The following is a 24,041-nucleotide window of genomic DNA, read 5'->3' as shown; positions in this document are numbered from 1 at the left end:
ATGGGAATCCGCCAAGCTGAGGATTTAGCCATTGAGCCATTGGGCAGGGCCCATGATTTGCTTTTGTCCAAATCAGTCATTGTAGACTCATTCATCTGGGCTGTGATTGGTTTACTCATCAGTGTTTTATACAATTTAGCCAGTATCTTTTTCCCACTTTTAGGATGACACTACCATTCTAATTAAGTATTAAGTAAATTGACAAAACAACTTTAATTTGGGGGATGTTCTTTTAAAACTCCAATACAAATCATAAGAAATCAGTTCTTTTATCCTGAAAAATCAACTTTTAGCATAACAACAAATTACAATCAATTCAATTTAAGGTATGTTTACTATATGCGAGACATTGTACAACATGTTCTGTGTGCAATATTTCACCAAAACCTCCCACAACTTTGTGAGATCTAATTACTCTTTTACTTTTTAGACAACTTAGAGAAAATAAGTAAAATAGCGAAGGTCACAATTAAGTAAATGAGAGAAATAATAGCTTAGCCCATCAGAATTGTTCAGTTCCTGCAAAACAGAGTGCACTTCACACTGCGTCTGTTGAAGGGGTGTTTTATGCCTGGCTCGTCTGTACTTGCTTGCTTTCTCCCTTGCTCAGACTTGCCCTTTGACTCCACTGGCTTACAGCCAGCTATTACACATGGAGATTAAATATGTTGATTTTACCAGGCTGGCCTACTAGAATGATAAACCTTCTGCGCACACATCAGGGGGCAAGAGGTTAGGATATTTACGTGTGGACCATAATAAGAAACATAAAATAATGATTTTATTATTGTGCAAATTTATATTAGGATTGGGTCAAGGAATTCACTGCATTTTTATAAAATAAATGAAAATAATTCAGAATTATGCAGCACTGGTAGACTCTGATTATGTTAGCATATTTAAACTTTGCCTCCAAAAATATAGAAACATATTTTGAAAACAGAGAGTTAATTGTATCCTGTGAATAATCCGGTAACAAAACTTTGTTTCAAGGCTCTATTGTACTGAGAGCTAAGCAGGGATCACAAATTTTTGAATCTAGTTTCCTTATCTGTAACACTGAGATAGAGCTGATGTATTTTGCAGAACAAATCTCAACCAAAACCATGAATGGCAAGGTTTCTTGGTCATTGTGAAGCATTCCTACAAGAAGCAATAATTTAATGTTTATCATGTTTTAGGAACTGTGGTCATCTTTAGTGTACTATGGTTGGTGGGATAGATGGATACATTAATTACACACCTTACAAGAACATAGATAGATGTTAAGTGTTATAGTAACAATGTAGTTATTTTCATGCTTTCCTTTTGAACAATAAAGGGCATTATAAATTTGATATTATTCACTTCAATGTGCTTATTCAAATGTCCAGCAATAGGAATGACAGGATAATCTGCAGGTACTTTGTAAGTTTGTAGCAACTAGAATTAAAATATATGTTTGTTTTGGGTGCACAATTGTTGGAAATCCATGATTGGTTTTTTTTTTTCATAAAATGCATTTTCCACGAACTTAAAATAAGCTTTTTATTTTTAACTGGCACAGAATTGTATATATTTATGGAGTACCCTGTGATGTCTGATATATGTATGTAATGTATAAAGTATAGTTAGGGTCAACATAGACATGACCTTTTTGAAAATCCTTTGTACATGAAAGTAATAATCAGTTAGAAGGGAAATATGGGAGTTATAGGGATTAGTTACCATTAAAAACTCAGAAGAGACTTGGTGAATGTCAGGATGGTCAATATGGAGGAAAAGATGTTATTTGTTAACCATTGTTGCCTAAAAAATAATCTTACATTAAATAACTGCAGCTAAGAACTATTTATTATTTTTATCAAAAATGGTTCTATAATTGGTATTGTTTAATCTCATTACTGTGGTGGCAATTACATTATGGCTGGAAGTGATTGATTTACTCATAGGTCTCTGTTAGTGCTGGCTATGGGCCTGAGCATTTCCCTTCTCCTCCATGTGGTCTCTCATCCTTGAAACTAGACTTAATTTTCTTACATGACAATGTTGTTAAGTCAGATTTCAAAGAGGACAAGTTCCCAGGTACGTGTGCTAAGCAAGCCTCTATGTATGTGGCATTCTCTGATGCTCCATGGCCAGATCAAGTAACAGGTGTAGATCCAGTCAAGACAGAAGGAGAGTTAGACCAAACTTCATCATGGGAAGTATGGCAAATAACCTGTGACTACTTTTAATCTTTCAAAGATGATTTGAGGAAGTTTAGACAGAAAATGGGTGGATTTGAGGGGAAGAGGTGCAAAACGGGATTAACAAACACTTGCATGTGGAGCTGGAAAGCACAAAGGGAGGCTCATTTGCAAGGTGCCAGAAGGATTTGGTTTGAATATTCTAGGGATATGTTGAAACTGCTGCCTATATAATATACACATTAAATAAATTTAGCTAGGATAAAGAACAGACACCATCAACTATCTGAATTTAATTGATAACTTTTATGGCACACTTGTCAACAATATTTGACTATTTTTTCATGTTCTGTTATAGAAAATAATCTGTAGTTGACTATTTGTGCGATTTCAATTCTACTATTTTTAAATAAGGAATATGAATATTATAGTTATTTAAATATTAAGTCACAAGAGAAGAAAAACTGTTTAAGCTTGGACAATGAAATAAATTGTAGAAGAGCAGATAGAATTATGGTTATTTGTACTTTTTGTCATATACAAAAAATGACATATCTATTAACACAATTTCATTCCCAAAGATGTCAGCGATGTTTTAATGCACTCTAGTTTTTAATTTTCAAAGTAATTGGGATTGACATGAAAAACTTCCAGTGTTGTTTGGATTACAGACATCAAAATGTCCTTTTATGTATAATCTGATTTCGTGCTTTCTTAATCAGAAAATAATGAAAAAAAAACCAACTCATTCTGAAAATTCTTGAAACTCAAAACAAGAACATTTATTATGCTTACTGCTGGATCCCACAAATTGTTTATTTGATTATTCCTGAAGAGAGAGAAAATCTCTCATCCACTAATTTACTCCCCCAAACACTTGCAACCACGAGGGGCACTCAAGTCAGGAGATAGCAACCCCATTTCCAATATGGGTTGCTAAAACCCCGTTACCTGAGCCATAACTGGAACCTGGAGTCAGGAGCCAGAGGCAAGTCTTGCATGCATGCACTGTGATGATGCTCCCTCCCATCTTAACCACGAGGACAAAGTCGGCCCCTCTTTCACTATTTCAAATACCCATTAAAAAAAAAAAAGGAAAGAAAACCTGAGTACTATTTTAATGAATGTTTTTGGATAAGGATGAAGTGAGGTGATTAAAGATTGAATTATTGCATGACAAATTAGGAAACCATCAAAGCCCAGATTTGTATTGACTGATTACAACATCCAGCAGTTTTAAGTTAGACTAACAAGTAGTTCGGTTGACTACCTTCACTTTGTTCAAACAACTTTCAAGGGAGGCTGAGAGAGCATAGAGAGAAAACAAACCTGAAAGAGAGGAAATCAAACTGGGGCAGGAGAAGATAATGAAAAGTGGAGAAGTGTTAACCTTTTAAAGAAACGCTATTGTTCTAACCCCGGAAGATCATAAATTCAGTGACTAAGTCCTTTATGGACCTAAAGGCCAAGGAAACCCAAGTCTTCCTAGGGACACCAGATCCTGTGGGGCAACCTAAAAGGGCCAAGCATCACATAAGTTACCCAAAAAATTGGACCATTCTTTAACATTAAAAGACTACTTAATGTCTTCCTTTGCAACAGGGTAATTCAACATGATGGCTCACTCCCTGGAGGTAACATGAAGATGGTGAAGAGCAGTAAGCTGGTATAAACAGTTTTATTCCTATCAAAGGCAATCTGGATCCTCATATACTACGTTCTTCAGAAAGTTCATGGAAAATGTGCAATATGAAAAAAAATAGATGCAGATAGTTCAATTATTTGCAATCAAATGAATGGACCTTTCAGTAGTATGCTCCCATGAACTGTTAGCAATACCCTCGTAGGTTCCAAGAAATTCACAGCATGATCAATCTTACACTAAAATGTGACTGAAAGTTGTCTAGGAAATAATTCATATCTGTGGGTTATTTACTTTCCCAAACCATTCAAAGTTCTGAAATGTATGTATTAATCATAGGAGATTAACTACTGAGTATGAATTATATTGTGGTATGAACCCAAAGCTCTGAAAAAACTAAAAAAAAAAGTCTAATATAGCACAAAACAAATAAATGGAAAAAATCCTCCTCTGTAGGTTCATATTTCAACCAAAAAGTTGTAGGTTACCAGTAAAGAGAAAACATTAACTAATAACAGGCTAAACATGGCTCCCATATAACTCAAAGTGGCAAAACTTCACAAAAAGGTTAATGGAGAATTTAAATGGTAGAGAGACGTTTGTGTTCTGTACTGAGTATTACATAAACTTACAAACATTATAATATCATTTATCTATGAAACTGCTATGAAAATTACCACCAATAATAAGGATAAAGGGGACGCATCTCAGATAATCATTGTTTCAATTATTTCCTTTTTAAACATACAGACTTTTTAAATGCCATACCAAGACATTCAGTTATCTAATTATGACCGAAAGGTTGCTTCACTACAAATTTTAGCACATCCTTACAGTCATAAATGTGAATACTATCCCAGAATAGAGAATATTGCTGTTAACAGTTTGAACTGGCCTTAGTAGTAAGCCACCAGCACCAAGTGCAGAAAATGAGAACAATGGTAGCTAAAGTTGGTAATCTGTTATTAAAATTCCTTGTTTCAATCTTAGTGCTACTTCTCTTTTCATGAGGCTAGCTATTTGGATTTTCTCTTTGGAAGTTCAGATAATGAGATTGGAAAATTGGAAAGATCACTGAGGGTAGAAAGAAGGCTTGCTGTTCTGTGTGGGCAGACACAGGCAGTTCCACCAAAGGTAACACTGGATTTTTGCTTCGATTTTGGCTTTCTGTTGCTTTTACCCAAGGTACAGTACCTGTTACAGGATTGAGGGTAGTGATGATACCTAATAACAGTAACAATTGTCAGGTGCAGTAATAAGAACTTTACATGTATTAGCTCATATATTCTGTATGATGACCCTGTGAAGCGAGTAGTATGTCCTCCTATTATTCAGACCAAAAATTGAGGTACAGGGAAGATCAGTTACTTACCAAGACCACATAATCAGTAATTAGTGTAAGTAGGATTCAAAAAAAGTACTCTGATTTCTTTAAAAAAAAAAAGACTTATTTATTTTTATAGGAAAGTCAGATATAGAAAGATCTTGCATCCACCGCTTCATTCCCCAAGCGACCACAACAGATAGAGCTGCGCTGATCCAAAGCCAGGAGCCTGGATCCCCCTCAGGGTGTCCCACATGGGTGCAGGATCCCAAAGCTTTGGGCCATCCTTTACTGCTTTCCCAAGCCACAAGTAGGCAGCTGGATGGGAAGCAGGGCTGCCGGGACACGAACCAGCAGCCATATGGGATCCTGGTGCATGCAAGGTGAGGACGTCAGCCACTAGGCTACTGCTCTGGGCTCACTACTCTGATTTCAGTCATTTAATAATTCTCCATACTCTCCTGTCTATCAAAGTAAACACCGGATAGCTAATATCCTATTTCAGCTCTAGTACCCAACACACTGAGTGGTTCTAGCTGGAACCAGAGAATTTATATTATATTTTATATATTTGGTGTGTGTGTGTGTGCTGGTCTGTGCTTGAAAAATATGACTTTCAGGTCCAGTGTGATAGCATAGTGGCTAAAGTCTTCACCTTGCATGCTCCAGGATTTCATATGGGCGCCAGTCCGTGTCCCAGCTGCTCCAATTTCCATTCAGATCCCTGCTTGTGGCCTGGGAAAGCAGTGGAAGACAGCCCAAAGCCTTGGGACACTGCCCACTTGGGAGACCCAAAAGAAGCTCTTGGGTTTGGATGAGCTCAGCTCCAGCCATTGCAGCCACATGGGGAGTGAACAGAATTCATCTTTTTTTTTTTTTAAGAAAGAAAAATATGACTTTCTCATCCCAGCCAAATCAACTCGATTTTCAAATTCCTGGTAAATGCAATTTTGTTTTTGAGACATAACCTGGCTCTTGGATCCACCAACATTTTACTGATGGCTCAATTTCAACGCATACCTTTTTTTTGAAAAGAGTTATACAAGGGCCCCGCGGCGTGGCCTAGCGGCTAATGTCCTCGCCTTGAACGCACCCCGGGATCCCATATGGGCGCCGGTTCTAGTCCCCGCAACTCCACTTCCCATCCAGCTCCCTGCTTGTGGCCTGGGAAAGCAGTCGAGGATGGCCCAAGGCTTTGGGACCCTGCACCCGTGTGGGAGACCCGGAGGAGGTTCCTGGTTCCCGGCTTCGGATCGGCGCGCACCGGCCCGTTGCGGCTCACTTGGGGAGTGGATCATCAGACGGAAGATCTTCCTCTCTGTCTCTCCTCTCTGTATATCTGACTCTGTAATAAAAATAAATAAATCTTTAAAAAAAAGGAAAGAGTTATACAAGTGTTTGACTATATCACTGAAAACAATAACTCAAGCACACAGGCAATGTTTTATACAGCTGTGTTTTTCATTGCTATGAACAGTGGTGCCTTGTGAGCAATGGAAAAAAGTCTAGTGACAGGACAAGGCTTGCAGGGCAGATCTCCAAGAGGTGCTGTGATTTTCTCTGAATTGTTTTTTTAAAGTATGTAAACAAGTTACCTATAAAATTTCCTTCCAGTCCCTTTCATAAGCAGAACGGGATGCTTATATATTTAATTCTCTTTTATCATGCATAGAAATGAATATAAAATGTACAATACATATAAGTATGTATTTATACAGCATACAAGTATACAAGAATTTACTGTAATAAAATGACAAAGTTAATTTACTCATATAAATGTCATATAATAGCAACATTCCAAATTATATATTGTAAAAGAAGTGATGTTAGATTTGGAATCAGTGATTCTGTCCATGGACAATGCCTCATCCCTATCAGATTACGGTAATGTTATGTGTAAGAAGTAACCACAAGGTCCAGCTTGCATAAACCATGATCCCATATGGGGGCCGGTTCTAATTCCAGTGACCCAGCTTCCAATCCAGCTCCCAGCGTGTGGCCTGGGAAAGCAGTCGAGGACAGACAAAATCTTTGGGACCCTGCAACCCACGTGGGACACCCCGAGGGGGACCCAGGCTCCTGGCTTTGGATGAGCTCAGTTCTGTCTTTGGGGTCGGTTGGGGAGTGAAGGAGCGGATACAAGATCTTTCTTCTCTGTCTTTCCTCTTCTCTGTATATCTGACTTTCCAATAAAAATAAATAAATTAAAAAAAAAAGAAGTAACCAAAGTGGTGCATGTATAATTTGATTCTAGAAAACAACCATGCTGATGTTCTGAGAGCTACTGGAAAGTGTAAAAAATTCTTTCTACTAAACAAGGAAAACTTTACAAGTTAGTGGGGATGGAGGAGACATTCTTTAAAACTTCAACAAGCTCCATGTATATAAAAATCAGTTTGCATACAGATAAAAATGCCAACATTAATGGATAAGTCTGCCACGTCTTTTAAAAAAAAATATGTGATTTTAAAAAGCACTTTCAAAATCAAAGTTAGTGTTTAGAGTCAACAAAATATTTAAATACTTCTAATGCTGTAAGATCTTTAAGTGGGAGGGCCTACTTAGTAAAAAACAAATAAAGTTTGCGCCTTTCCAGAGCATCTGTGTTTTCCAGAACAAACAATTAAGTAATCACAGAAAAGCAGAAATTGCCAGAACCTGTATTCGACACTTTTTTTGTAGTGTGTTGAAACGTAACACTACTCTTACATTACTAAGTATGAGAACATAAGTTGATAAGAAGCAATGACAGTTGCGATTGAAGACAGCCGGTCACCTAAAAGCATGTGGACCACACACGATGACAGTAATAAAGGTTAGAAAGAAGCAGGTAAGGTTAGATAAAAAAGGCACAGCTGAAATGTACTCTCCTATGATAGCTAGTTATGAAGAAGAAGAAGTGTACTTGGGTGAGATTGAAAGAGACTTTAGAGATGACAAAATATTAAATCTGGTTCTGGTGTTATATGTAAACAGCATATAGGAGTTACATAGTGGAGTACCTAATAATTAGACAAGTGATTCCAGAAATGTAAAGACATGGACAGCAGCACATATAATGATGAAATCCTGACCGTCACTCATTTCCCCTGCAATCAGTTATGGTAACTGTGCCTTCTCTACAATTCCTTATCTTGTCAGTCGACTTTTTCAGTGCCTGTCCACAACGATCTTTTAACTTAGTCAATTTTCCCAGTCAATTCATTTTACCATTCTTTCAATATCTTTCATTGTCTTCATTTCTTTCCTATTTAACTTCAATGCCATGTCCAACCATTATGATGATTTCATTGGTCCCCTTGTTTTGTTTAGTGCTTGTTTGCTAAAATCACAAGCCAGGATGAGTTCAACTCTACCTGTTACTTGTGTGCATATGTTAAGCTGAATGAGTCTGGAGAAAGATACTTGACTACACCTGAGTGTCTTCCTTGCAGAATAACAACCACAAACTTCATGTGCTCTCTTAATACCAGGTAGTCACACTATACTTCCCTAATACATTCACTTCTTCACTTTCTTATACACCCTTTTCACTTATACTCTGCATTCTAGCCCCCTTCACCACGTTAAAAGATATTGCACTTAAGGCCAATCCTATTACTCCTGCAATAGATCCATTTTCTCTCCTTGATCAAGGGGATTATTTCAACAATTCTCTTCTCTAGCTTTCTTGCATCATTACTTATTCGTTTTTCCTATATCACTTCAGGTGATACACAACACACAGTAATTTACCATCTTAATAACAAAAACAACAAGCTTTCTCTTGATCCAATTTCTCTTACAAGTTACCAACACATTTTCTATCTTGCATTGATGTCATTGGACACCATGTCCCTTTGAGGTTTTCCAATGTCCCTTTATTTCCTTCTCAGTCTCCTTAACCTTTTAATTTTAGAGTACCTCAGGACGCAGACCTTGTTTCTCTTTTTTGTCTTTCTCCACACTACCACCCTTGATGAGATCATCTAGTCTTAGGAGTTTAAATACACAGTAGAACCTGCAGACTCCAAGCTACTTACCTCCAATGTGGATTTTCCTCTGAGCATCAGACTACTATATACAAATGTCATATTGACATCCTTTTTGATGTTTAATACTTTAGAAAAATTTAATATACTTATTTGAAAGGCAGAATTATAAGGGCACAAGAAAATACAGAGAAAGATATCTTCCATTTGCTGGTTGAATACCCAAATGCCTGCAATGGCTAGGGCTGGACCCCAATGAAAGACTGAAGCAAGGAGCCTGGAACTCTGAGTAAGGCTGGCAGAGGTCCAAGAACTTGTGCCAACTTTTACTGCATTTCTAGGTCATTCTCAGGTAGCTGGCTTGGAAGCTGAACAGCAAGAACTTGAACTGCTACCCATATGAGATATCAGAGTCACAGGCAGCGATTTAACGTGCTACGTGACAATGCCAGGCCCTTGATATTTTTAATTCAGTATGTTCACAATGTTCTCTTGCTTCAAAATTCATTTTTGAATATCCGTGACAGGTATTTAAAGACATTAAACGAAAGCCTTGGGTTCTCTTACTTTTTCAAGCCTTTCATAAATCTGTTCAGAATCTTGCTGGTTCTATCTTCAAGTTATATGTAGAATCCTGCCTCATATTACATGTCATTTCCTGAAGCTTGAGCAATGGTCATTTTGTGCATGGATGGATCAAGAGTCAGATAACTGGCCTTTCCGCTTTTACCCTTAACTCCATTTCATGGTTGCATGATTTTCAATAAAGCTGCCAGAGTTCTGCTTTTAAAACCTACTCCAGATTGGATCACTTTGCTTTTTTTTTTTTTTTAATATCTATTTTTATTTGAAAGGCAGAGTACAGAGAGAGAAGGGGAGAGAGAGCAAGAGATCTTCTATTCCCTGGTACACTCTGCAAACAGCTACAACAGCTCGTGGTCCAAAGCAAGGTGCCAGGAACTGCTTCCAGGACTCTCACCTATGCGCAGGGGTCCAACACTTTGGCGTCCTTTGTGGCTTTCCTAGGTGCATTAGTTGAGAGTTGGATTAGAAACGCAGCATTCAGGACATGAACCAGTATGCATATAAAATGCTGGTGCAACAGCAAAGGCTTTATCTTGCTAAGCCATAATGCTGGGTCCTCACTTTGTTCTTTAAAATCTTGCAACACGTCCCTAAATTTACACAATGCAAAAGCCAAAAATTTCTAACAACAGCGTCCACAGCTTATATTTTCTATCCCCACTTTCCATGTTCCCCTGATTGGTCAAATTTCTTATTCATCCATTTCCAGACTGTTTCAAAAAGAGAAGGTGACATAATTGCTAATCACATCAGCTGCCTCTTTTGCTATGGACAGTCTTCTTCCTGCTAGCTTTGAATTGGCTCAGCTGCAGCAGTAGTGGCCACGTGGGGAATGAATCAGTGGATGGAGATCTTTGTCTCTCCTTCTCTCTGTAAATCTTATTTTCCAATAAAATAAATTAAAAATCTTAAAAATATGTGAGTTTTAATGGACACATCAAAAATAGAAACTTGTAGCTAAATATTTTCAACATACTCAATTTTCGTTTACAAACGTTAAGGGACATATTTTCTACTAGAATGTTAGCTCATGGTTTTGGATGCTGTGCTGCCATCTAATGAGGTAAATACAAATTACATAAATTCCCTTTTCCTCTGTTGTGATAGTTTTCACTTTAAAAGTACCTTCTCACATTTCTAGCATAGGAACAGTTTAGGGAAATGTTAAATTGTCTTGGAGTACAAAGAAGTACAGGCATGTAAATAGCTCTGTTAAAGTATGAAAGCCCATGATGTACAAAGCTGAAACAAACTAAAAGAGTTTATTGACTGCAGTTGTAATTTTTCCGCTTGAAGTAACATTTTCCCAGAAAAATGAGACTAATAACTTCATGGGTTACACTTTCATTTATACAAGAAATCTCTGCTTTGACCTCATTCTGACATGAGACATGCCATCAGATGGGGCATAAAGATTTGCAAGAGATTTAGGAGCCTGAAACAGAAAGACTGTGTTTTGTACTGTACACCTGGGATTCACTAACCACCTACCTAGGGCTGGATTTTAGGGGGACAGGTCACAACAGTTTCTCACCCCCCGTCAGAATCCAGGCTTGATGGATAAACTTTAAGAATTGGGCAACAAATAAAGATTTTGAGACATAGAGCTTATCTAATGACATTATTTGACAACATTCTGGAGCAGTTTAAATGACAGCTTTCAATGTTGTATCCCTCACTTTACGTAGACCATGCATATGCAAGAGTCTTCCATGGGCCTGACAGGTATCTATAGCATGCTGGACACTTATTCACAGTGTGACTTTAGTTCTTACATATTTCCTGTTCCAGGCAATTGTTTGCTTATCTTGCTGTTTATTGCTGCTAAGAATAACACTTCCACTTTCTTTGTTCATTTTTGACCTAAACTATAAATAATTTTGGAGCATTTCCCTTTTTAGAATTGAAATCTTAAAATGCCAACTTTAGTTCTAAAGTGTTATTATGATAATGACAAAAGTCATGTTATTATGATAATGAAAAACACTAATTTTGAGGCTTTTGACTTGTTACAATTCTATATTAATTTAAAAGAAAATCCTGATCCTTTAATAACTGATAATTTAAATGACATCACACACAAAGTGGGAAGCTGGCTACATTCTTTGCAAACTGGTAATAGCTACCAAATTGTATTTTAGCATTGCTAATCTTTTCTAAAATTCTTTTCATTTGAGAGGCACACACACAGACACAAAACATGCATTAAGACACACATACAGGTAAGAGAGTGCTGGTATCCATTGTTTCTCTCTCCCGATGCCTGCCATGCTGGAGTTATTCTGGAGCTATACCAGGCAAAGTGAAGAGCCACTAAGTTGGCTCAGGGTCCCTATCTGGGTGAGAAGAATCAAATTACTTGCACCATCAGCTACTGCCTTCTCAAACTGGCATGAATAGAAACCTGGAACTGGAAGTTGGAGCCGGCATTTAAACCCCCTCTTTTTTTGTAAATGTTCCATATTAATTATGTAAAAAATTCTGTATATAATCCCAATCCTTTGAGATTGATAAATAACACTCTTGGTATCATAAATCATTCAAAATCCTCTGGGTGAGTATTCCCTTCTTCCTCCTAACTCTTGGCTGACTTAGTGGTTGAAACTCAGTGTCATACTCCTCCATAACACTATTATTTTGAATTAAATGATTCAAAGCATCATATAAAGGTAGAAGCATCACTGTAATTCAAAAGGCTTGACTGCTTGCAGAAATTGAGTTGTGTCTTATAATGTTAGTCCTGACTTTATTTTTGAAATAAAATACTAATTTATTTAAAGCACTATGAATTTAAAAAAAAACCCAACCCACACTATTTTTATCTTCTTAGAAGCAACAGCAATGTGCTGATAGCTTTTGATGGACTTGAACGTTGTTTTTTATGTTTGGAAAACTGTGAGTCATGCATTACATTGTTCCCATAATGTTATGATTATTTTTCATGACCTTTTGCTTTTAGAAACTTTTGTTTTTCTAAAATGTGAAATTCACTTTCACACAGTTCATTTCTATTTTCTTCTTTAATATCAGCATATATTTGAAAGCACATGGTCACTCTAAACAATCAAAATCAGCTTCCCTGTTCACATTCTCCATTCATTCCATTCCTTCAAAATTATACATTCGGTCAAAGTATTCAACTTTACTAAATAAATGAGAGGCATCTCAGTCAAGGGTGTGAATGAAAATCAGAAGCAAAGGTTGAATAGGAAGGTGGTTGACGTTTCCTCCCATTCCTTGAATTTTGCTCCCTTTTTAAGTCATTAGAGTTGAGTGTATGCTCGCTATTTCTGAACCACAGCATTGAAGAAGAAGAGCTCTAATAGCAAAGAATTAATGATCTTCTTGGACCTCAGAGCTGATCTAAACCTTATCCATAGATGTGTTTCAAAAGGCGAAACTTAGAGGCAAACTATGTATAATAGATCCAGTAACTGTATAACAAATGTTAAGCAGGTTTGTGGCCAAATGAGCCAAACTAGAGACCATCATGCTGAGGGAAATAAGTCAATCCCAAAAGGTCAGATATCACATGTTTGCTCTAATATAAGATAATATCAAATCTAGGGATATCATATGTGACTCTTACTCTATGTCACTTCATACTTACATGTAGCTTCTGTAATAAGATCTTGTGATGTAACTGATTAACCAACCATCTACAAGAGGCTGATTGCTTATAATTACCTGAGATGGTCAATGTCCATTTTATCTCTGTTATCAGTACTACCCATAAATAACAAAGATCTAAAAAAATGTTTAGCAGGAAAACTCAGCACTATTTAATTGGCAATAACTACAGTTAACCTTACAGGATGCATAACTGTCAATGTAGAATCATGCACTGAACATTTACTAAGGGGAAAGTAAAGTTTAATGCCAAACAAAATGCTGATATCTTGTAGCAAAATGCTAAGTTCAGTGTTCAGCTGGGAATGCAATTTCCTTCACCAATCCAATCTCATATTTATTTCACAGTTGTCAGGACAATTTGTATTTGTTAAATATTCTGATTTGTGTATGTGGTATTCTACTAAATTGTAACACCCACAAGTTTGAAACAGTGTCTCTGGCTCATCGTTGCACCTTCACTACTTAGCACCATGCCTAGCACATAATAATCAGTAAAGCATTACTAAATAAATGAAATTGACAACTTCTGTATGCTCCAGAAAATGCTTTAGCAAAATTAGATATATCTGTATCCCAGTGATGAAGAACATGGCTTATGCTTAAATATAATCCCTCCCATTCTACCTACTCACGTCATCAACAATACACTTGTGAAGTAAGAAGGGCATGGACACAGTGAAATGAACTAAGGGAGGAACTTCTTTTTATTATAACAATTTAGCACATTGATTATCCTTACCCTAGGAGCATTGTAAATCTTGGAGGGACATTAGAACTAGTGAAGTGTTAAAGAAAGAACTGTCCCCAAGGTTGAGCTTTGCCAACAGAGGCGCCAAAGAAAAATGCATCTTCAGAATTATATGAAGTTAAATAAATGTGGATAGAGGTTTCTTCTTAAAAAAAAAAAAGTACTAGTGAAGTGTTATAGGAAATGTGATTAGTAGGTTAAGGTTACAATTCTGGGACAGGCATTTGGCATGACTGGTTAAGCTGGGAATTGTGAAACCTGCATTTTAAAAATTATTATTTATTAGCTTGCCTTGTTACAGTTGGCTACTCTGCTTTCAATCCAGCTTTCTCCTAATGTGCATCCTGGGAGGCAGCAAGTGATAGTTCAAGTAGTTGATTTCCTGCCACTCACACTGGGGGGCTTCAATGAAGTTTTACTGGCTTAGCCCGATTTCACAGCAGAGTTGCGGACATTTGGGAAATCAATCAGCCCTTGAAAGATTTTCTGTTTCTCTCTCTCTCTCTATCTATCTATACACATACATGTGTGTATATATATAGAAATATATATAGAAATATATATATATATATATATATATCTTCCTTTATCTGATAAATGAATGGGGCTGGTATAGATATCCTGCAGTCTCTTCCTGTTTACTGATCTTTTCTTTGCCATATGCACTATAATAACCATGAATAAGGGCAGGTGTCACTGAGTGACCTGTGATACCAGTAACTCAGGTTGAATGACAATTTCTCTAATTTTTTAAAAAATTAAAATTTTACTCTACTTTTAATCCATTTCCTTGCTAATAGCCTGGGAAACATGGCTGAACACGGCCCAAGTGCTTGTGTCCCTGCCATCTACGTGGCTCAACGGTCTGGCTTCAGCTCCAGCCACTGCAACCACCTTGGGAGTGAATTAGAGATCGGAAGATCTCGCTTTGCCCTAACCCTCTCTCTTTCTCTCTCTAGCTATAATTCTTTCAAATATACAACTAAATCCTTTTTTCTTTTTACAAAAAGTCCCCACCCCACAGATACAAAGATTTGATATTTCTTTGAGCAAGAATGAAAGACAACTAGGGGTGATGTCTATTGTACAGACCCCAGCATATCCTGGGGGCAAAGTGGATGGGCATCAATTCTTCAGTTGGCAAGTGGAGCAAGTAACATTGTGAAAATCGTCAGAGAGGCTGACAGTTGATCCGAAATCAGAAGAAAATTAGATGCTTTTTAAAAATAGGAAAGACATGAGCGTGCTCTTCTAGCATATGGAAATAATATTCAAAAAGGGAAGGAAAGATAAGTGCATGTAGTGTTTTTGGCTACTGGATAGTAATTGGTCATGATTAGGAAATACATATTTCATTATTGATGAAGGACAATTTGTGGCATAAAAGTGATATGATCAGATTTGAATTTTAGGCAGATCATTTTGGTAGTAATAACTGTGGGTGGTGACCAACATGGCACTCTGGAAAGGTAGGTATGTGCACAGATGCGTGTGTATGTGTGTCCTCAGGAACTGGGAGCACAGCATAAGGCTGCAACAATAATATCCCCTCCCTGGTTTTAAACTCCAGGAAGAGGGTGTGTGTGTGTGGAAATGCCCTGTAAAAAGCTATACCCTGAAGGGAAGTTGAATAAATGGGTGAAATGTACATCTATAAATGGGTACCTAAATATGAGAATGCTGAACTAAACAAAAGGTGTGTATATTTAGATACATTCACAAGCCTTGTACATTTCCCCAGTCAGATCTCTGTTTGCAAGCTCAGAGCATCTGGCAGAGATAGTATGTGTTCACATATGCTACTGGGTAGAACATTTGCTGACTTGCACACATAATTACAGTGTGCATCTCAGAGCCATCTGCCACGTGCTTGGCTAGATGGTGGAAGGAAATCAGCACATCTTTGAGGAGTGGATGATGAAATAACATAAAGCCATATTCCCAAGACTTAGAAGAATTTCAAAATATTTGATTCCTTCAAGGAATGATCATTGCTTATTTATTTTGAAGCCTTACACATTACTGAGTACCTTGTCAAAGACACATGTAATAAAAATAGCAAATATTATTCTGGTTTCCTTTCCTCCCTCCCCTCCCTTATACCTTTTCTGTCTTGTAGGCTCTGAGTTCCATGCTGGGAGTTATCAGGAAGACTAAAACACAGATCCTGGCCTCATGGAACTGGATTTTCCTGAAAGAAAGCTGACAGCAGAAGGACTAATTGTAATGCACTTTGGTGAATGCTATGATAATGGCATGATCCAGAATTTGGGAGCACACAGAAAAGAACTAATAAGTGTCCTCCAGCAGGACTGTGGGAGTCTTCTCAGAGATAACCCCTGGCCTTGGTGTTGAAAGATGGACAAAATCTTGATTTCTTAGGGATATGTCAACAGGGAATCACAGGCTTGCAGAATAGCAGAGTTTCCCCCTTGTTCATAAAGAACCTATCACACCTTTGCTCAGTGTCTCAAACACATGAGGACATATGCTGATGTGGGAAAAAAGACTCATTCAATTTTGAAACTGGATAAAATCTTGGACATCTAAGTATGATGCTGATGTGGGAGAAGAGACAGAAATAATATTTTTCAATTGCTACGATTGGCCAAGTAGTTACTACAACTGATGTCAATTCAAGCAGTGAGTGAAGAGGGTATTAGTAATTATTCATTTATAAAACTAAGAAAAAATGTTCAAGATCATACAATAAGAACAGCCAGCATGCACCTGACTGTGAAAGTTAATGTGGTTTTCACCACACAGTTGTGTCTGTGCTTACTGAACATACATACACAAACACAAATATATGGTGTTAAAAATACATACACACATGTGCATCTCATATGTGTTCTGTATCAAAGCAAGCATCTGTTACAGGAATCTTTATGCCCACAAACAAAACTGATATTGTTATGAAATACATTGTTTTGAGAACAATGCTTTGTTACCGAAGGACTAGAAATTTTATACACACACACAAATTGGACACCTCACCTAATCATGACTTTCATTGTCTTTTCTGTATTATTTTGGGTAAAATATCAGTAGGACAGTCATTACCTATGGTGAAAGTTTCCAGCCACTATGTGTTTTTATTGAGAGACTTTCAACACATAGGTCATTTGGGCCTAGTGTGGTAGCCTAGCGGCCTTGCCTTGCATGTGCCGAGATCCCATATGGGTGCCAGTTCTAATCCCCGCAGGCCCTGCTTCCCATCCAGCTTCCTGCTTGTGGCCTGGGAAAGCAGTCGAGAACAGCCAAAAGCCTTGGGACCCTGCACCCCGCGTGGCACACCCAGACGGAGCTCCTGGCTACTGGCTTCGGATCGGTGCAGCTCTAGCTGTCAGGGCCGCTTGGGGAATGAATCATCGGGTGGAAGATCTTCCTCTCTGTTGCTCCTCCTCTGTGTATATCTGACTTTCCAAGAAAAATAAAATAAATCTTAAAAAAAAAGAAACTCACATAGGTCATTTGTCTGTTTACTAACACAAGTGTTAAACTCTTTCATGTCAAGAAGTTGGGATTCGGCTGTTGAATCAATGGAGGCATTTTGTTGATTAGGTAGTTTCACAAAGAAGATTAAAGAGATGCATGTTTCAATACATAATTTTATAGGACAGATGGAGTCCACCTTGAGAGACCCAGAGCACTTAAAGCAAATTATCAAAAATTTCAGACACTAAAATCTATCAGCTTTCTCAAACCTTATCCTCACACTGTCAGCGCATTTAGCTTCATTTATAGGGGGTGGGCACTCGAATTTGAGTTTTAACTACTGCCAAAGTTCACTCATGGGTTAGAAAGCTGTCCACTTCATATGGTTTTTTCTAATGATGCTGTTTGATATGTGGACTTGCTCTCCTGAATGGTGACATCACACAAATGACTAAATCATTTTGTTTGAATTAAAAAAAAATCACCGACTCATAACTTTTGGGAAGAATTCCAGAGCTTGGAATAGCACTTGGCTGTTTGGCAGCTTCGCAAATCTGTTCTATCTCTGATGAGAAAAGAGCATAAAATAAAGTTCTTTCATCTTCCAGAAACTACTAAGAGATTCCGCTCTTGCCCGCATTTCACACCTGAAACATACACACCTTTGGGGTTCCCCCCTCAAGCCTTGAAAAAATTCCAGGGTTACAAATGAGGATGACATATTTGAGTGTCTCTGATTATTATAAGTGAAAAGAAGTAATTTCTGTGTTTTCAATGCATTAAAATTGACAAAACCTTGTTTTGTAAAAACTATTTGGATATACACTGTATGCGAATTTAAGAATAATTCTTTTGCAAATAAAAATGTTTAAGACATCTTGCCCCTTAATGACACAGAAATTTAATTCAGCGTTTAAAGATATTTTTAAATGGAATTCTGTTCAATTGCTTCAACACATAGACTCTTCAAGCTATATTTGATAAGATAGGAATTTGCCCCAGTATTTGAATTATTTTGAAATGTAAGTCCCAATTGTGTTAACAATGTACAAATCCCAATATTATATAATCTATATATACTTCTATTTTAAATGGTGCTGCAAATGGAAATATTTGGATTTTTCTATAAAGTGACATTTTAAGTTACAGGGTTTTTTTTTTTTTTGAGGAAGCATGTTTATATATTTTTAACTTTTCTCTGTTTTTTATTGTTATTATTTTTCCTGATACAATTTTGTAGGTAGAGGGATTCCCCCTTCTTCCCACCTCCTCATTTCCCTCTCTGACAATTTCCCCCATTATTACAGTAGTGTGGTCCATTCAGAAAAGTTACAAGTCTAACATACTGATGTTTCAGTGCTTCATGGCATTGTAAGGACAGGCAAAAGCAGAACATGTAGGATCGTATTGCCAAGGTGTATTTAGTTCTCCTTTTATTCGGGAGTCAAAGATGCATATTTCACTTCCTGGTATGCCAGTATATTCTATGGTTCACCTATAAGAATAAATGTATATACTATTTACCTATACATGTTTGTGTTTTTGCATGAAGTTGCATGGTTCTTAGATCTTTATTTTTTTTCATACTTTACAACCATTAGTTATGGTGGTCAAAAATTTCCCCAAACATACCATTTATTTATTAATATCTCATCTATTTATCTACCCAAGATTTAAAATAACTATATACGACTTAACAAAGCAGTATGAGTACACGATGCACAAAATTGAATAAGGATTAATTTCTATAAGTTACACATCCATTTTTGCTTTTCAAAATATTTTTCAAAAGTGCAAATATGCTGTATTTATGTTTAATAAATTTTCTGATATCACATATATTATCAAAGGGTTTATATTTAATCTGCTTTTAAGTAAGAACATCATTTTAGTTGTTAATTCTAATTTTTTTTGCTCATTTCAGTTTGGAGCATTTGTAAATACTTTTTATTTCTGGTAACAAAGTTTCCCAGAATCTTGCCAGGAATAGCACATAATTAAGCATTTAAATTCACAGTATAGAGCAGTTCTGTTTGCCTGGTCTTCTTGGAGCCACCCTTTGAAGAATACTCTTTCATTTCTGTCTTGTGGAATCCAGCAAGAGAAGAGGTTAAAGACATTCACCCATCAGCAGGTGTGGAGGTAGCAGAAGGTTCTGTGTTCCTTTGTTGGTGGATCTGAAAGTGCAGGTGTTGAACATCAGCATCATCCTGTTTGATAGGTAGGCTTTGTGTGTGTCAGGTGGGGACATTCACACTAACTCAGAAAGGAAAAAAAAAAATAAAAAGAAACAACCTCTCAGAACTTTGGTGTCTAGCCTAAGAAGTAAAAGAAAGATTTTTTTTTATTAGTTTGAAAGCTGAAAAGATTGGTGTGCTTTACCTGTCAAACTTCCAGGTAGGAGTCTTGTTTAAACTTGATCACAAAACCAGATACAGTTTATTCTTTATTAAAATATAAACATTAAACCGTTCTACATAGAACACTAGTGTTTCCAGCATTTCACCAATGTTCATGGGTAGAGTGCCTTGCTGTGGTTGGAAAACATGCCACCTTTAAGACATTCTATTTGTTCAGATCCTTTGGATTTAAATTATAATTGCACTTTGTTTTTCATTACACTGTCACCTTAAATTAAGATATATGTAAGAACAGGTCAGAGGCACTGAAAAAAAATACTCTTTAAAAAACAGAAATTATCTCTGGTATCTCTTGGCCTCCCTGGTTACAATTGAGCTGTCACTTCTGATCCATGATTCATTCTGATAATGTTAACCAGCTGTCTATTTAAGAAAAACTATCTTTACTTGAGTTCAGTGCAACCTTTTTGATTCTTTCTGAAATATCCAAAACAATATAATAGTGATTATATATTCTTTATACCCAAATCCATTATTGTCATTTTACAATTCAGCTGAAAAGTATAACTGTCTTGCTTTGAATTGCCTTCATGTCTCAGCATGACTCAAAGGAAAATGTAATTCTTTTATTTTAATCACATGGAAAATATCAGGAAGGTTTCCAAGACTCCATAGTGTCAACATGTGACAACAGATTTTCCTAAATGTTTTTAATATTATGTGTTCTCATTTACTGATTAGTTAACATTTCTATCTATATTTTTCAGCAGAAGAATTCGCATGGCTCAAAAAAGGCCGTGAGTCTGGCAAAATCAGTAACAACTTATTTTCAATTAATCTCTTGAATCACAGAAATTGGTAATAAAATGAATACTTGCTATTAAAGGATTTCTAAATGTTAAATTTTGCTGTGATATGAATTCAATCCAGAGGATGTTAACAAACTTTTTCACCTGAGGATCCAAATAGCAACACACATATTATTGGCTTTATTTTGGGCCTACTCTGTGTCAAGCAGCTCCTCTGAACTCCTTTGCCAAGGATTAGAGAATAGGGTAGTTTAAGAAACTTGAATCTCCCAACTGACTGGTGACCACTGAAATCACCAGGATTTCAAACATACACGCATACACATACAGAATTGCTTTAAAAAGTTAAAAATAGGAAAAGTGAGTTATAAGGAACTTTTTCCTAAGTGCTATACATGAGTTATTTCATTTACTTATCACCTATGGCATATACACAATTATTTTTCCCATTTTACTCAGTGAATATGCTACAGCCTAATAATTTGACAAGCACGGAGAAAAACTGAGCTTTGAATACAGGTCCCTCTCACTTTCAGAACTAGGTTACGCTGTGTGCCAACCTCACTCGGTAGGTTCAGGTTTTTCCCGCACAGATTTGAATGTACAGCATTTAGTGTTGTATGTTAATTTATACTAAGTCCAGAATATATTGTAACAATTGTTAAATTCAATGAGAAATTATGTTTCTAATTATTTGCAACTGTCTCCAAAACCTGTAGGTAAAAAGAGAGGTTAACTGAGAATTCCAGAGTTGTAACTGAGACTATATTTTTTTATTATTGAAATTACAATGTTGACACAAGAAAGGAGGTATAAAGACAAACCTTCCTGTTTTAAATGTTGCCTATCAGTTCCTTTAAACACTTTGATTTGCCCTTTATCACATGATTTAAAACTTCAAATTCCTCTATTCCAGTTCTTCATAAAGTATATCAGATTATTTTGAACTATATTAACTCTCCTGTTTCCTGATGAATTTTCATCATTTTTTTCCAAAGCTGAGAAACTTGCTGTTATGATTTTGACTTGGTTTGCATCGAATATATATATTACTTTTGGTAATATGGACATTTTGATGATGTTCCACTTAACTCTAGTGAGCTTAGCCTACCTTGGCAAAACTACGAACAATACCTGCTAGCATGGTTGTGGGGAAAAATGTACCCCACATCATTGTTGGTGGGAGTGTAGCCTTGTGCAGCCGCTATGGAAGTCAGTATAAAAAGTGCTAAGACAACTGAAAACTTATCTACCGTATGACCCAGCTATCCCATTCCTGGGAATATATCTAAGGAAATAGAGTCTACATGTGAGGGAGTGACCTACAATCCCATATTCATGGCAGCAAAGTCCACAACAATGATGAGACAGAAACATCCCAGATGTCCATCAAAAGAGGAATGTATACAGAAACTGTGACACTCCATGGAATACTACTCAGCCATTAGAAAAAATGAAATTGTACCAATTGCAACAAAGTACCATTTGCAACTAGAGACCATTTTACTCAGTGAAACAAGCCAATCTAAAAGGGAAAAATATAATCTATCCTCTCTGGTTTAGGATCACCTTCATGGAAAATATAAGATAAATAGATATATAGGTAAACAGGTATATACATATATTCATCCAGGGGAACTGTAAAATGGAGACTAGTATGCCAGGAAGCGATGATGCATTGCAGTATGCATCTCTACTGGAGAATACAAGGAGGACTCTGAATGAAACTGTTAAATATACCTTGACAATATGATACTAGATTTTCTACCATTGCCTATACTTAAAGTCATGGTGCATTTAAATGGCAGAATGTTTGGCTTGTGACTGTTGCGGAAGGACTATAGTAATATTATGAAATAAAACAGTTGTGGTGGGGGAGGATGGAAAGGGAGAAAAGGGAGGTGGAATGGGAAACCCCTATACCTACAAAAGTGTACCATGGAAAATAATATAAATTAACAAGATATATGAATGAAAGGTAAATTCTCCTATTAGGTCGAGGGCTGTGGCTCAAAACATTAATCCTCCACCTTCAAGCACCATCCCAAATGGGCACCAGTTGTGTCCTGGCTGCTATACTTCTCATTACATCGTCTTAGGACCTGGGGAAGCAGTGGAGCAAGCCCTAGAATCATGGGAGCCTGTACTGTGGGGGACACCAGGAAGAAGCTCCTGCTTTCTGGCTTTGGGTCAGCTTCGGATCAGCTTATTGTGGCCATCTGGGGAGTGAACCAGTACATGAAAGATCTTTCTCTGTCTCTTTTTCTCTGTAAATCTGCCTTTCAAATAAACATAAATACATTTTAAAGAAAATTCTCTAGTTAGTTGTTACATACATACTAGCTGTTTTAAATACTGTTTTTTTGAGTATATCAGAAGTTTATGGACAAAATAAACCCAATTCACAGGTGGATTGTGGAGATCAAGCAAGTTGTCATCTATAAAAGGACAAGATCTGTGTCTTGCTTCAATAAATAACTTTTACTTTGATTTAAATAAAGTAGTTTTTCCTAACTGGAGCTTAATTTAAATCATGGTTGCTTTTTGTTTTTAAATTCTACATATCTTCTATGGCTCTCAACTATAGTAAGCCCAACTGATTCACATAAATTTACAGAAACCAGGTTTCTGTCAAGATGACATTGAGTTCTGCATCCATGTCGCTCTAATAACATATTTTTTCCTAATCCTAAAAATTGCACTGTGCTGACTCAATTAATTACAGCTTTTTGCCACTGTCAAACCTGGTGTGGAGGTCATACTCAAACTAATATTAACAACTTTAATTATACCAATAAGAGTATGCTGCTAAGTCTCTGCTGCATCCTACTACTGTAATTATTAAATAAATATGAAGTCCAGTACACAATGTCTTTACGAACACACATGTGCATTGTCATACTTCAATCTAAAGTTTTATGCAATTAAGCATTTCCACTTTGCTTTTTCTCACACTGGTAAACCCATCAAGAAAATTATATGTTTGAATGTTTGATGAATTTTAACACCCCCACAATAAATATTTGAGGAGACGTGGATGGAAAGGGGCGGGAGCTGGTATGGCCAAGACCTAGCTGAGGCGGGTGGGAGGAAAGCGGTGCCAAGCTGCCCAGGAGGCCACGGCCTGTGGGAACCCAGCTTTGGTACCTGCTCTGAGGCAGTGCAGCGAGGCCATGGGTTCCCTTGGCGTGGCCACAGCAGTAGGCCTGGCTCCGAGGCCAGCCCTGGGTCAGTTCCTAACCGTGCTCCTGCAGTTCGACCCAGACCCTGCCCAGCCAGGGGTTGCCCTGCATCCAAACCCCTCCCCACCTACCTGACTCAGCCACTGACTTGTCGGCCACACCACAAGTCCATGGCCCTGCA

The sequence above is a fragment of the Ochotona princeps genome, chromosome 11, assembly GCF_030435755.1.
Source record: "Ochotona princeps isolate mOchPri1 chromosome 11, mOchPri1.hap1, whole genome shotgun sequence".
Classification (NCBI taxonomy): Eukaryota; Metazoa; Chordata; class Mammalia; order Lagomorpha; family Ochotonidae; genus Ochotona; species Ochotona princeps.
This window is presented reverse-complemented; position numbering follows the sequence as displayed.